This window comes from Diabrotica undecimpunctata, chromosome 1, assembly GCF_040954645.1.
Source record: "Diabrotica undecimpunctata isolate CICGRU chromosome 1, icDiaUnde3, whole genome shotgun sequence".
In the NCBI taxonomy this organism is placed as follows: Eukaryota; Metazoa; Arthropoda; class Insecta; order Coleoptera; family Chrysomelidae; genus Diabrotica; species Diabrotica undecimpunctata.
This window is the reverse complement of record NC_092803.1, coordinates 101408804-101422350: the sequence shown is the minus strand read 5'-3', so window position 1 is coordinate 101422350 and position 13547 is coordinate 101408804. Positions and strand designations below refer to the sequence as shown.

Here is a 13547-nt window from a genome sequence, read left to right as displayed (position 1 = left end):
CCCCTCCTTATCCTTACATAGTCCGATCCTTGGTTTAAGTTCTGTTCTTGCTTTATTTAGATTTTTATAGAATTTTCTTGTTTGATTTTCCTTTTTTAATGCCTCAAGTTCTTCCAATATTCTATTTTTATAAGTTCGCTTTTTTCTCCGATGGATGTACTTCTCTTCTCTTCTGAGATCTTTATATTTTTGTTCTTTTTCTCGGGTTCTTCTTTGCTGCATCAGTTTATATGCATTGTTCTTTCTTCTTGTAATGTCCTCGCACTCAGCATCGAACCACTCATTGCGTGGTGGTGGTCATTGCGGCCCTAGAATGTTATTTGCTGCGTCTTTAATGTAATTTTTACACATTTCCCATTGTTCACTAATTGTTAGATTCTCTTTAGTTATGTATTTAGTTTCGATATAGTTTTGAAACCTTTCTACCGTTTGCGGGTTTTTGAGGAGTTCAATATTAAGGCGCCTTGTTTTGGTACTTCTCTCCTTCTTCGCATTTGAGATTCTAGCTCGAATTCTTGTGCCAACTAGAAAATGATCTGAATCAATATTGGCGCCTCGATAGGTTCGGACATCATGTATATAAGGTTGGAGAAGTGTCTAGCATATATGATCACATGATCAATTTGGTTGTTCGTTAATCCATCAGGCGAGGTCCAAGTCCCCATATGTATTTTTTTGTGTAGAAAACATGTGCTTCCTACGATCATGTTCTTTGAGGCTGCGAAGGTGACTGCTCGGTGTCCATTCGAATTAGTATTATTATGGAGACTATATTTACCAATGTGCGGTAGATATATTTCTTCCCTTCCGATTTTTGCGTTCAGATCACCGATTATTTTTTCTCTTGTATCTTTTCTTTATTTGCCAATTTTTGGTGTTTTATGCCTAAATGTCGTTTCTATCAGCATCATGTCCAGCACGATTTGGCCAACCACTACCAATACATAGAAAGTGCAATATTACCCTTCACCCTTATAACATAGAAACGACTAATACTTTATAGTCTTACAAATAATACAAATCATGAATTTTTAATTATTAGGTATCATGTATTAATTGAAACTACATTATAGTATTCAAAAACTTGGTAATTCGTTAGCATATACCTTGAGAAAATTTTGGTAGGACGAAAAACTAGGAGATGGATATCAAGATCCCGCTATATGTACTGTTGCTTAATACGCCAGATAGACATACGCCAATTTATTAATATATTTTTAAATAAACTTTTAAAATCAGTAATAAAATTGGGGAAAATTAATTCAGTATTATTAGCAATTCGTAAATTTGCCGAACAATATCCGGTCGATAAATGTTCCAATCTTAAATGTAATAAAACAAACATGACTTTCCTTTTCTGTATTATTTACGACTGTTTTTAATGATTATTAAACGCCATAAATTGTTTATATCCGATAGCTGTTGATATTAACATGCTCCAGCGATTCTATTCGAGGTTCATCGGTTAATTTTATACAATGTGTTTCTAAGTTGTAGGTTGTAATTTTTTAATTCATTTAATACTGAGAGTTTATTATAAATCAATTATTGGGTATGTTACTTCTATTGAACAGCGGTAATATAAAAAAATATGACAACAGTATCCCTGATTTTTATTAAAAGTAAATTGATTAGAGAAGTTAACAAACATTTAAAACTCAAGCAATTTTGTTCCATATAGGTATCAATTGAACAATTATACCAGAAAAAATGTCAAAAAACTGAAGAAGCTAGCCAATAAATATTCTGTGTAGAAATATGAAATACTTATTGTAATGAGATTTTTACTCACATTTTGAATTATTTACACTTATTTATTTATTTTACAATTTATACGTTTTACAATGTTATGAGATTCCACAAACTATAATGGGACTGTTTGTAAGAAGAACAATTTGTTTTAAATAGTATTTTGTTGGTAGAAATACGAATATTTATAAAAAATATTAAATAAATCCAGTAAACTAACCATAATGAAACATAATTATTGGTTACACCGAGTGTAAAATCAGCAGACGGAAAATGTAAGATACATTGTGACTAGCTAGACACTTTGTTAAATTTTGATTTTAAATGCGAGCTTGTGATCCTTCGAAAAATTTTTAAAAATTCGACAATTTTATTTAATAATGCCGCGTTTCTATTAACTTAATACCAGCCTTTAGTCTTGTATTACATTTACTGATATTGGTATTTTATTAGTTATGTTGTTGTTTTTTGTCTAAACTGTCTTTTGTGTAAACTTTGTCTATGCGTGAAAGTGGTGCACGATTTTAATACTAAGGATATATAACAGTATTCACATATTTAATTAATAGTACCTATCTTATATAGTGATGGGTATATTACAAGAATAAATAGAGTATAGAAGTTGGAAAAATATAAAATCTAAAACCCTAACCAAGCATAATTAATTAATAAAGTAACAAAACAGATTTTTCTTATCTCAAGCAATTTTGTTCCAGAATGGTATCAAAAAATCCTATTCGACAAACTCTTGCTAAAACTGGAGCTACATTACAAGAAACGTTCTTCGTGAGAAAAATCGAATCTGCTTTTACAGTTCTAAAATATTGTTTGCCTGTGTTTGCCCGTATTGTCTGTGTTTATAGCGGCTTCCCACGATCGGCGATTCTACAGATCATGGCGCACAGCCTATGAGCACGGACGATAACGTATCGCAGACAGAGCTCTTATACGGTCCGTGACAGTCTGTGTAGGTCTCTACTTTTGTTTTTTGTCTACTGTATGTCGACATCTTCTTTTTTAAGTCTTTAATCAAAATAGTACTATTCTTCAATTGATTTTTTATTCGGTTCCATGTATCGTATATATCGTTCCGGTTCTTATATTCTGGCGCAGTAGAATTCCATAAACTTGTTTCATTTTGATACAAATTTAAAAAATCAAAAATAACTTTGTCCATTCCATTTTTTATTAAAAAAGTGCAAAACAACTTTGACAACGGTACAAACAACTACTCGTGCCAGCGAATGAACAACTTCTGACTTGTCTGTTAAAACAAGGTTGCGCTCGGATCGCGTCGCACGGGCATGTACCGCACATTTGATGTTACCAACTCTCGATGGATACGACGCACCAGCACAGACGTGCCTATGCTACCACGGACGAGACATTTCCCACGGTGCGTCGGTGCGAGCTGGTCCGCGTCCGTCCGCAATATCGCCGATCGTGGGAAGCCGCTTAAAAATGATTGATAGCCGCTTGATTGTATATAAATAACGTTTAAAGTACAGGTCAATTATCCGGCCATTGTACAGGTCTGGCTTAATGGCAGTATCCCATTTTCACCAAATTTACGTCTATAAAAAACAAAAAACGAATTATAGTCGTACTAGAAATTTAAGAGAGTCATTAATATTTATTATCGGTAAGTTTATATCATAAGGCAGCAGGGAATCGTATCTGGACAGGATCGTAGTTTTATTTTCAATTTGCATGACTTATTCGATTGTTAGGTGTGTTTAAAAGCGGGTCTTTATTATTGTCTACTAAAGTTATAATAGTTGCAAAAATATTTACATACTACATTCACATATTTACAAAACTTTATCATTTCTAAATAGAGTACAAAAAAAACAGAGGCAAAAATATTTTAGAAAATTATTTTCAAAATTGAGGTGTGTAAAAGATGGTTTTATGTCGCTATCAACTGAATTTAAAAATATTTACATAAATTACGTATACATAGAAAGTTTACCATTTATAAATACAATTCAAAAAGTACTTACATTTAAAAAAAATTACATGGACAAGTAGTTTCACTATTACTGTCGTTATCTAGATCTATAATAATTGATTCTTTAAGCAACCTATCTGTATTTATATAAGATCTTTCCATCTTTAGAACATGGGCAACACTATTTTTAAAGCTGTCATTGGCTATTTTCTGCTTTTCTAATTCAATTAGACGAACCACAGATGAATTTAGGGTGGGCAAAACATTACTTCTCCTTACCGATTCTTTTAGCTCATGCCATATGTGTTCTTAATATTGTATGACCCATTTCTTTCGCCAAACTGTCGCAATACTATTGTTTGCTGATGGAAAGTGATTTTAAAGTTTCAAGTAATTGATTTTTAGAATAATCTTCATAATGTATATCATTTTCCAGCATATATTCCTGGATTCTAAGTTTGGTGTAATTAGAACGTGGAACTTTATTCAGCCTACGACTGTGGTAGCTGGAATTGTCCATCAAAATTACACTGCTTGGTGCTATATTTGGCAATAACTTTGTTGAAAACCAGTTTTCAAATAATTCTGACGTAGTGTCATCATGATAGTCGATACGGGAGTCCTTAATGTTTTTGCATGACAAGGTTTAAGCATTAGGTATAAAACCATTTTTTGTTCCTGCATAAATTATTGTAATCTGTTTTCCTTTATTTGATTGAGCTTTTGTTGTACAGCGACCAGAAGAATCTGCCCAACCATAGTTTATAACGTTATGGGTGTCAAATCTCGTATCATCCAGATAAACAATTTCTCTTCCACTTTCTCTGTATTTAGGAATTTGAATTAAAAATTCGGTTGTCCATATTTGTAGAGCAGATTCCATAATCACTTGGCGTTTATCTATCGTTTTTATTTTAAAGCCATTTTTTATCAGCACTGCCTTACTGTCTTACTGCAGCACTTGATTCCCGTGTCATCTTTCTGAAATTTTCGCATGATGGTTTTTAACGTGGGGAGCATCTGTTTTTCATATATTTTATAAATTTTTCTTCTAATGATCTCCACATCACTCCGGTCTAGTTTTATAAACATACCAGCCTTTTTTCTTTTTCTTCTACTTATCGGTTGTTTGGTTATGGACCACACTGTGATCATTGGTCTTCGTGTTAAGACTGCCGCTCTTTCACTGCATTAAATTTGGAAAGTCCCTATTCAAGGAGGGTAGTGTAAACGTCAAATATCGCTTTTTGTGTGTCAACTGATAAAACACTGCGCTTTACGGGTTTGTTTAACACTGAAGTCTATTCTTACGGCAATATTATTATCAATAACTTCACGAGAAGTAGTAGGCTCTTCCCACGGACACAACATTTTTGAATAATATTGTTTTATATACAAATTGTCTTCCGTTATGAATAAAGTCAAACAAATAAGTAACAAAATTGTCATAATATTATCTTAGTCTACCGGTTCCCCAAGTCAGAAAATATAATTACGATTTTAAATATATCGCGATGTGGTAATTTTCAAAATAAAACCATTCCAACAAATTATTTCAATTAACTTTCAATAATAAGACGTAATAAGGTTATAATGACGGGTTATTTATAATTTTAAAAGCTAGTTTATTATCAGAATCGAAAAAATATACCTGAATTGTTACCGTTTTGGAGGTGCAAAAAATATATTCTTTTCGTAAATTCCATTTCGTGCGTTAAATTATGTATTACAGTATATTTCTTTTATCTCACTGTTCAATCAAAAATACAAATTTCAGAACCTGTAAATAATTTAACGGTGAAAGAAGCGACAGTCTTAACACAAAGACCAATGAAGACAGTGTGCTCAATAACAAAACAACCGATAGTATAACATTAAAAAGTTCTTTAACTGATATTTCTCGAAAATACAATTTAACTTAAGATAAATTGAGTAAAGCAAAGCGACCATAAATTCATTAATTCATTGGCTCAAAATTACTAAGAAAAATTTTAGAATTGGTTGTTTTTTTATTTAATAATTAATTTATGAATATTGATCACATTTATAGCATGTAAATATGTATTATTTTGTAATATGAGGATGTTTGTAAGTGATGAATTCCATTAATGTTTACTAACATACGTTTTTTTAATCTTTGATATGATTTATGTTTATAACATTAAATTATATTTTTATAATTTTTATTTGATATATTTCAGTAGGTAGACAAAGTTTAATAAAAATAAAAATATGTAAAAAGATAAAATCTGTAGTTCTTCTCTAAATATCTTCTACAAAACGAAACATGCTAGCCAAGCACAACCTAAAGGTGGGTACACATATGCGAGCCGAACTGCTTGCGAACTGCTCGTGAGCTGTTCGCGAAGAGTTCGTCGAAAATATGTTTATGTTCAGGCTATCCAATACCCTAACTATCTAATAACAAACCAAGAATTAATTTACTTCGTTATTCTAAACATTTCGGTATTTTGTTTACATTATCTGTTATTAATTTCTCTCGCTACTTAGATAAGCCGCGCTCGTTCAGCAATTTTGTTTAACCGAATGATATCATCGCACACTTAGCAGAAACAATTTATAGACACAATTTATAGTTCTGCGAACATTCTTTGTGTTCGTCCCAAAAACCGACATGCCGTGGTTCCTGACGAGCAACGACCGAACAGCTCGCTAGCGGTTCGTCCCGTCGTACAAATTAACGAATATAGCGTTCACAAACGGTTCGCGAACAGTTCTGCTCGCAAATGTGTACCCGCCTTAATACCAAAAGAACGGCTGTGATGTTTTCTTAAAAATGCAATCCTATTTTGGAGTGTTGCATTAAAAAAACCGGAAGATTTTGTATTTGAAAATAGTGATCACACTGTATATTATATGGCTGGATTTTAAAGATATTGTTCTAAATTACTCAAAAACAACTCTATATTATAAATGTTTGCCATATCATTTACATTTTTATAGCCTTAAAATCCCAATCCACATCCCTTTAAATATTACCATTTTTCTCAAGAAAATTGTAAATATTTTAAAAATTAAGAAGTTTAGGCAATATAAAACTTTATATAAACTCTCCATATAAAAAATACATTCAAAAATGCTTAATATACAGGTTATACCATTACTAAATACCATTAAAAAAACAAAACTTTGGTTCATTCCGTTGTTCCCACTCACACGATATAATTAAAAACAATTTTTAATCGTAGACGTCTTTGATATACAATAAATTTGTTTAAAACATAGCCGTTTAGAGGAAAGCCAGAGGTTTGGCACACCCCCTCTCTCTCTCTCTCTCTCTCTATATATATATATATATATATATATATATATATATATATATATATATATATATATATATGTTATTGTGATATTTAAAGTCTTGGTGCGCCAAGCAATAATTAGCTAATTAATTTTTTGATTAATTAAAATTATTTAAATGATATGATTATGACTCTATCACAATTTTTAATTCTTTTATCTCATGCTCTACCGACTGAGCTAGCCGGGCTAAATTCGTGCTTCAATATCTATGCTATTACATGTGAAAGGTAAGGTCCAAAGAATACCGGAATAATAAAAAACACATATGATCTAACACTATATATTGAAATAAAAATAATGAAATAATTCACACTCAAAAGTTTTCAATAAACAAATCTCATATAATGATTCTCAAAATTTTTTTCTACGTACGTGAACAATCAAAATTAATGGTACAAACAATATTAATTGAAATCTCAAAATCCCAAACTATTCTAACTCTCCTAATCAAAATATTTATATCCTTTCTAAATTAAGTGTAAAAATTGTGTTATCAATAAAAGAAAAAAACTGCAAAAAACAAAAATATCTCTCTCTGATGATGAGTGGTCCAAATCCTTGTTCCTTGTAGACTATATTATCTCCTCTCAACCGCTCCCTATGTAATCAGCAATCTTACAACAGATTGTTGCAAGTATATCGTCCTTAATGATCTCCTTCAAAAGCACAAATCATTCAAATTATGATAGCCTTTCTCCTCTCGATAAACTGAATCTCTCGTTGGCCCGAATGAAAAATGACTCTTGGAATATCTTCTCTTTACGATAAACTGAATCTCTCGTTGGCCTGAACAGCGACTCTTGGAATATAAGTAGGAAAATATGACTTACAATATTTTGCTGCTTCAGCTTCTGTCAGATACACTAACTCCACAAAAACTCACTAACATTCAACACTACTGCTTGCTACTTCTCGGGAACCGCCAGAGAACAATCACTGTTCGTCTTACAGACTTGGAAAACCAACTGATTATCTTTTCTCTCTCCTAAATCTAGCTAAACTTTCATTCCTACATACCTATCCCACCTTTTTCAATCTCCGCCAATCAAAACTCGTCACCATTCCCCCGTTTTTTCATTTCGATAACAAACAAATTTTTACCTATAATTATAAAATTTCCTAAAACTTATTTACAAATAATATTTTTCTATAATTCTTAAAAACTAACAAAAACCTCTTTCTACAATCTCTTCTATTGTCTTTAATCACTGCATTAATGTATTTGGAAAACCCGGTTCAATTGTCTTTGGATTTCACTTAAAATTATGCGGGTCACTCAAGTATAACAAAGAAATAATTTATGCATAGCTTACATTTTGTTTAGTACAGGTAATCCAAGAATTTAATAACTTTCCTTCTTCGAAATGTTTGTTGGTTATTATCCTACTTATCTGAATTATTTTAATGTTTTTGAACTTTGAAATATTTTAATCAACCCAATATTTTTCTCGATTTTACATATCATAACAATATATATCAAGAAAAGGAGTACGACCGTCAATCCAAAATAAACTAAGTTACACTCGAAGAGTGGTGGGTTTTTCGGTCAAAGTGGAGAAATAAAAGACAAAGAAGGTGGCTACTTCATATATTTATTGAAGACGTTTCGCTTTCTGTTTAGAAAGCATCATCAGTTCATCTAAAAAGAACAATGTGAAAAAACCAAACATCCAAAGAGAAGGTAAAACATCTGTGTTACCTCAAAAACACTGACACAGAAACACAGACTGCTACATGTCTGTTTGAGGTAACACACATGTTTTAACTTCTCTTTGGATGTTTGGTTTTTTCACATTGTTCTTTTTAGATGAACTGATGATGCTTTATAAACAGAAAGCGAAACGTCTTCAATAAATAGATGAAGTAGCCACCTTCTTTGTCTTTTATTTCTCCACTTTGACCGAAAAACCCACCACTCTTCGAGTGGTCAGATACACTAACTCCACAAAAACTCACTAACATTCAACACTACTGCTTGCTACTTCTCGAGAACCGCCAGAGAACAATCACTGTTCGTCTTACAGACTTGGAAAACCAACTGATTATCTTTTCTCTCTCCTAAATCTAGCTAAACTTTCATTCCTACATACCTATCCTACCTTTTTCAATCTCCGCCAATCAAAACTCGTCACAATTCCCCCATTTTTTCATTTCGATAACAAACAAATTTTTACCTATAATTATAAAATTTCCTAAAACTTATTTACAAATAATATTTTTCTATAATTCTTAAAAACTAACAAAAACCTCTTTCTACAATCTCTTCTATTGTCTTTAATCACTGCATTAATGTATTTGGAAAACCCGGTTCAATTGTCTTTGGATTTCACTTAAAATTATGCGGGTCACTCAAGTATAACAAAGAAATAATTTATGCATAGCTTACATTTTGTTTAGTACAGGTAATCCAAGAATTTAATAACTTTCCTTCTTCGAAATGTTTGTTGGTTATTATCCTACTTATCTGAATTATTTTAATATTTTTGAACTTTGAAATATTTTAATCAACCCAATATTTTTCTCGATTTTACATATCATAACAATATATATCAAGAAAAGGAGTACGACCGTCAATCCAAAATAAACTAAGTTACACTCGAAGAGTGGTGGGTTTTTCGGTCAAAGTGGAGAAATAAAAGACAAAGAAGGTGGCTACTTCATATATTTATTGAAGACGTTTCGCTTTCTGTTTAGAAAGCATCATCAGTTCATCTAAAAAGAACAATGTGAAAAAACCAAACATCCAAAGAGAAGGTAAAACATCTGTGTTACCTCAAAAACACTGACACAGAAACACAGACTGCTACATGTCTGTTTGAGGTAACACACATGTTTTAACTTCTCTTTGGATGTTTGGTTTTTTCACATTGTTCTTTTTAGATGAACTGATGATGCTTTATAAACAGAAAGCGAAACGTCTTCAATAAATAGATGAAGTAGCCACCTTCTTTGTCTTTTATTTCTCCCCTTTGACCGAAAAACCCACCATTCTATCTTAGTATATATATACATATATATATATATATATATATATATATATATATATATATATATGTATATTAATATAAAAAATGTGCACTCGTAAGAAACGTATTCAATAAAAAGATAAAGTAGCACAACTCTTTTCTTTTTTAATCTCCAAATTGACCGAAAATATCCCATTCACTTATGAGTGCACATTTTTTATATTAAATTAAACGGTCATATTCCTTAAAGATATATGTATATTATATATATATACATATATATTATATATATAAATATATATATTATATATATATATATATATATATATATATATATATATATATATATATATATATATTACACTTACAATTCATTCTTTGCTCAATTGCATCTTGTGAGTATTCATACATATAATACATATTTTTATTGCAGGAACTACCCTAACGAGTGATGAGCAGTTCATCTTAAGGAAGGTTAGTATAGATTTTGGTAAAATTACTTTTTTCTTTTAATAAGCAAAGGAACTAAAATAATATAAACAATACATACTTTAGTTAATATATGGGTCGACTAACGTTTCATAAAAGTGACATTCTAATTTCTAAACCATATTGTGTCCTTTTACAACATGCCGTCTCGACTAAACACAGTATCGATTTCACGAAGAATGCCAAAATACCATGAATGTGCCAAATTCTAGAACATCCAACATTCATAATAAAAGAGTCGATATTGATAACTTGAGACAGATATAATACTCTTTCATCATACAGAACAAATAAGAACCACCATATAGTGAGTGAAAAATCAGCTTTGTTTCCTTTTACTATTCTTGTTTGGATTTCTGGTTCTTCTGTTCCATCCGTGTTTAATGCAACTCCTAAATATGTGAAACTTTCTACCGTTTCAATATCGTACTCTAATTCAACTGTGCGCCTGTTTCTCCTAGCTCTTGCCTGTCTTGCCCTAACTTTTTTGTCTTTTGAATATTTATTTCTAGTCCGGTCTATTTTGCCTTTGATTCCAATTGGGAATATATTTCTGCCGCCTCTTGTGTTCTGCGAGACATTATGCTGATGTCATCGGCATAGGCGGCAATCTGTATTGATTTATTTGTTAGGAGATTACCTCTTCCTATATTCAGCTGTCTTATCACATATTCCAAGGTCAGGTTAAATAGTGTCGGTGCTAGCCGGTCTCCTTGCGTTAATCCTTGGGCTATCGTAAAGTTTTCAGTGAGCTCATTTTGGACTATGACAGTTGCTATTGACGAATCCATTGTTGTTTTTACCAGTCGGATGTATTTTTGGGGGATATTAAAGCTCTGCAATATTTGATATAACTTGTTCCTATTAATTGAGTCGTAGGCTTGTTTGAAATCTATGAATATGTTGTGGACGTCAATGTCGTATTCCCACGATTTGTTTATGATCATATGTTCAAGTTAAATCATTCTACATATAATGCACAATAGATCAATTTATTACCCGTCAAATAGTTTCTGAATAAGTAAGATTCGTAAAGGAAAAAATAGTTGCAAATCTTAGACCTTCTACCACCTGTTGAATTCTTTATAAACCTGAACATACCGAACCACCATTTTTCAAGAGAAAAAGATAACAATACGGAACCTTCAATTGCAGTAAAAACTGGAGTATTAAACCAAGGATCAGATTTAATGCCCGATATAACAAAATCAAAAATCAAAGGGCCCTGAAGAAAATGAAAAATAATTAAACCCCAGGCAAAGATAGAATAGTATTAGAAACAGTAAAAAGTAAAGGAGATATATTACTTAAAAAAATTAAACTACTCATCAATATCTGCATTCACAACGCCAATATTTCAACAAAACAACGTGAAACAACGCTACTGTAATTCTATTGCAATAGATAAACTGCAAATTTAGAGAATTTTAGACCTATTGGCTAACAAAGGAAATAAAAATAGCTAGAGATTTTTTTAAATCTAACGTTTTGCCGGTAATATACTTAGGGCAACTAAAGATCTAGTAATGGCAAGAGATATGGTACAGCAACTCGCTGTGGCTACAGAAAATGTAGTGTTAAATATAAACAACTTGAAAACAAAAATAATTACAAATTTGGTACCCAACCAAAACACCAGTATTGGTGGACAAAAATAGAACTTGTAGGTAAATATAAATACCTAGGACATGAAATTATGATTGGCACGGATAATCAGACCTATAAACTGAATAGGAGAATCGGCCTTGGGTGGGCAGCATATGGAAAATTAAGAAAAACTTTTAAGTTAGCTGCCCACATGCTTGAAGAGAAAAGTATCAATGCGTCCTTCCAGTGTTGACAAACGGAGCAGAAACACTTAGCCCACAAAAGACTTGGCTAACAAACTGAGAGTCAAAGAGAAGAACGGAGCGACTCATGAGAGGAATAACTCTGGGCGACAAACTAAAAAACAATGAGATTAGGAGAAGAACACCAAGTGATCTGACTTAAGGTGGTATGAACAAGTCCTCACAAACACTTCGTCTGTGTGATAAATTTCATTTATAACTTAAACATCCTAGTGTTCTAATATCAGATGCAATTTAAAGTTAATCTTACTACATTTAAAGTGTTTTTACCCACGTATTAAATGGCTTCAAATATGTAAATCCTGATTGCATGAATGGTGAAATAGTTATTCCGAAAATGTCTGTGATGTAGCCCGGTAGCCCGATAGGTTTTGTTTTGTTTTTCCAATATTTAGATGACTCTAAAATAGGTACCATTCGAACAGTAGATAAGAACAAAAAATTTATACAACCAAACAACTACATTTTGTTTTTGCAAATATTAAGAATCCACAACTTTTCTCCAGTTTTGAATTTTCAATTCTTCGTATATATCATACTTGTCGATAATATGGAGATACTAGTGGTATAAGGATAATCGAAAGAATAAAGAAGAAGAAGGAAGATAATTTTGGCGATAATCACACGATATATTAACTTAGTTTAAAAATAACTGAACATAAAATTCATTCATCATTACCATCATTAAAAAAACATGAAGATGTAGAATCATTTCGCATCTAATAAGAATTACAGATTGGAAATAGAAGATAAATAAATGCCTTATCTGTTTGGTGTCCATATTGTCTTTTTTTATTTCTATTTATTATTTTATTACTGTTACCGTTAAATATGTGACTACCTAATAATTCCGCCTTCATACGGTCAACAGTACTAATTCCACGAAACTATTTAAATGATACACTTCTCACATATTTTCGTTATTTTATTGGTAACAGACCTAAATGAATACTATTATTATCAAAGCAAGTAAAGCAATATCAGGTGATTTTTAGTTTTTATTAAGGTGTTTAATTATTTTTTTTCTTTAATTTTGGCAGTTTGCTTCTTTTTTAAAATTTTTGTTACGCATAAGTTTTAGTTATTTTTTTTACAGTTAGGCTTTATGTACCTTAGCATAGTTTTTCGTATATTTTCTTTATCTATTACAAGACGTTAAAAAAAAATACCGATGTTAAACTTTTTTCCTACTTTAGCATAAATTTTATTTCAACACTT

General features: G+C 31.4%; 1 protein-coding gene across 3 annotated transcripts in view; it reads left to right on the top strand.

Annotated features, from left to right (window-relative positions):
• The window catches only part of LOC140451697 (adenylate cyclase type 6), a 3083308-nt gene that overhangs the window by 386116 nt on the left and 2683645 nt on the right, over nucleotides 1-13547 (top strand). For all 3 annotated transcript variants that reach the window (XM_072545540.1, XM_072545547.1, XM_072545553.1), the window contains exon 2: nucleotides 10424-10464. The gene's annotated coding sequence lies outside the window, so the exon portion shown is untranslated. The remainder of the gene's footprint in view (nucleotides 1-10423; nucleotides 10465-13547) is intronic.